Here is a 2,500-nt window from a genome sequence, read left to right on the forward strand (position 1 = left end):
AGCTATTTTAAAACACAAAAATATTTCACTGCTTTTACTGTATTTCTTAATCAAAGAAATGCAGCCTTGGTGGGCAGAAGAGACTGCTGTAAATATATACAGTGGTGTGAAAAAGAGTTGGCCCCCTTCCCGATTTCTTATTTTTTTACATGTTTGTCACACTTTTAATGTTTCAGATGAAACAAATTTAAATATTAGTAAAAGATAACAGATAACATGCAGTTTTTAAATGAAGGTTTTTATTATTAAGGGAAAACAAAATCCAGAACTACATGGCCCTGTGTGAAGAAGTGTTTGCCCCCTAGACCTAATAACTGGTTGGGTCACCCTTAGCAGCAACAACTGCAATCAAGCGTTTGTGATAACAGTCTGTTACAGCGCTGTGGAGGACTTTGGTCCACTCATCTCTGCAGAATTGTTATAATTCAGCCACATTGGAGGGTTTTCGAGCATGAACCACCTTTTTAAGGTCATGCCACAGCATCTCAACAGGATTCAGGTCAGGACTTTGACTAGGCCACTGCAAAGTCTTCATTTTGTTCTTCTTCAGCCATTCAGAGGTGGACTTGCTGGTGTGTTTTGGATCATTGTCCTGCTGCAGAACCCAAGTTTGCTTCAGCTCGAGGTCACGAACAGATGGCCGGACATTCTCCTTCAGGATCTTTTGGTAAACAGCAGAATTCATGGTTCCATTATCACAGCAAGTCTTCAGGTCCTGAAGCAGCAGAACAGCCCCAGATCATCACACTACCACCACCATATTTTACTGTTGGTATGATGTTCTTATTCTGAAATGCGGTGTTACTTTTACACCAGACGTAAAGGGACACACACCTTCCAAAAAGTTCAACCAAAAAGTTCACTCCTGGGAAGGTTCTCCACTGTTTCATGTTTTTATCATTTGTGAATTAGGCTCTCACTGTGGTTCGCTGGAGTCCCAAAGCTTTAGAAATGGCTTTATAACCTTTTCCAGACTGATAGATCTCATTTACTTTCTTTCTCATTTGTTTCTGAATTTCTTTGGATCTCGGCATGATGTCTAGCTTTTGAGGATCTTTTGGTCTTCTTCACTTCTTCTTCTTCTTCTTCTTCTTCTTGTAGAATTCCGGCAGTGTAGACGCTGCTGAGCGTATTACTGCCCTCCACAGGTCAAAATTTAAACTACATTCTTACATACAGTCCTGTATCATGCAAGAACTGAAGAACTGCCTTGGAGATCAGTTTATGCTCATCACTGTGACCAAACAAAGATAAAAGAGTAAAAGCCTTAACTCCAAGTCCTGCCAGTTTAAAAAATAATATATTTCTTTTTGCCCTATACTTTCTGCATTTTAGGAAAACATACCCTACCGTCTCAAGACTCCCACGTTCACACAATCCAGAAACATGCTTTCCTACAATCCTCAAAGAATAATTTAACGCACAGTGCCCCAACCTCAGATCTTCAGTTATAATGATACATGAACATCTCAAAAAAAATTATACATGAACATCTTTTCTTAACTATAGGTTGTATTGAAAAGTAGTGTCTACCCCTAATTTCCTTTTCCACCCCCCTCTGCCATTCATTTATTAAGCCCTCTTTAATTCGTTCCCTCAGTTCCACTCTCCCTAATAATACATGGACATCTACTTCTCTTCCTAAGTTCTCCTTTGCAATTTTATCCACCCGCTCATTCCCCCTCACCCCAGCATGTCCGGAAACCCAGCAAAACCGGATGTTGCAGACAAATCTAATTCTAAAAAACACAATCAAAATATCATTTACAATGTCAGGACAAGCTTTTGATTTTCCTATTTTTAATTTTTCTAGAGCAGCTACAGAATCAGAGCAAATAATGACTTCCCTAGGTTTTCCTTCCTCAATCCACCATAGAGCCCATAAAATTGCCATTAATTCGGCAGTGAGAACCAGAACTTCCATTAGAAATACATCGACCAATTTCCAACCCTAGCTGTTCCACATATACCCCAAAACCAGCTTTCCCACTAACTGGATCTCTAGACCCATCTGTAAAAACAATCATAGTACTTCCACTAATTGAATTAAGATATTCCTCTATTTTTGGTGCCACCTCCAATTTATCTTTTTCCTGATGAAAGCCAAGCTCAACACACATTTCAGGCATCACCCAATGTCTTCTTCACTTTGTCAGGCAGGTGCTGTTTAAGAGATTTCTTGATTGTGAACAGGTGTGGCAGTAATCAGGTGTGGGTGTGGCTAGAGAAACTGAACTCAGGTGTGATAAACCACAGTTTTAACAAACATTTCTTCACACAGGGCCATGTAGCTTTGGATTTTGTTTTCCCTTAATAATAAAAACCTTCATTTAAAAACTGCATGTTGTGTTAACTTGTGATATCTTTGGACTAATATTTAAATTTGTTTGATGATCTGAAACATCAGTGTGACAAACATGCAAAAAAAAAAAAAATGAAATCAGGAAGGGGCCAACACTTTTTCACACCACTGTATATATATATATATATATATATATAT

The 2,500-nt window shown here is 38.6% G+C and overlaps 1 protein-coding gene across 3 annotated transcripts in view; it reads right to left on the minus strand.

Moving 5' to 3' along the window:
- Positions 1 to 2,500, minus strand: part of LOC109084324 (calmodulin-regulated spectrin-associated protein 3) — a 17,357-nt gene that overhangs the window by 12,810 nt on the left and 2,047 nt on the right. The window lies entirely within an intron of this gene.

The sequence above is a fragment of the Cyprinus carpio genome, chromosome B1 (assembly GCF_018340385.1).
Source record: "Cyprinus carpio isolate SPL01 chromosome B1, ASM1834038v1, whole genome shotgun sequence".
NCBI classification, from domain to species: domain Eukaryota; kingdom Metazoa; phylum Chordata; class Actinopteri; order Cypriniformes; family Cyprinidae; genus Cyprinus; species Cyprinus carpio.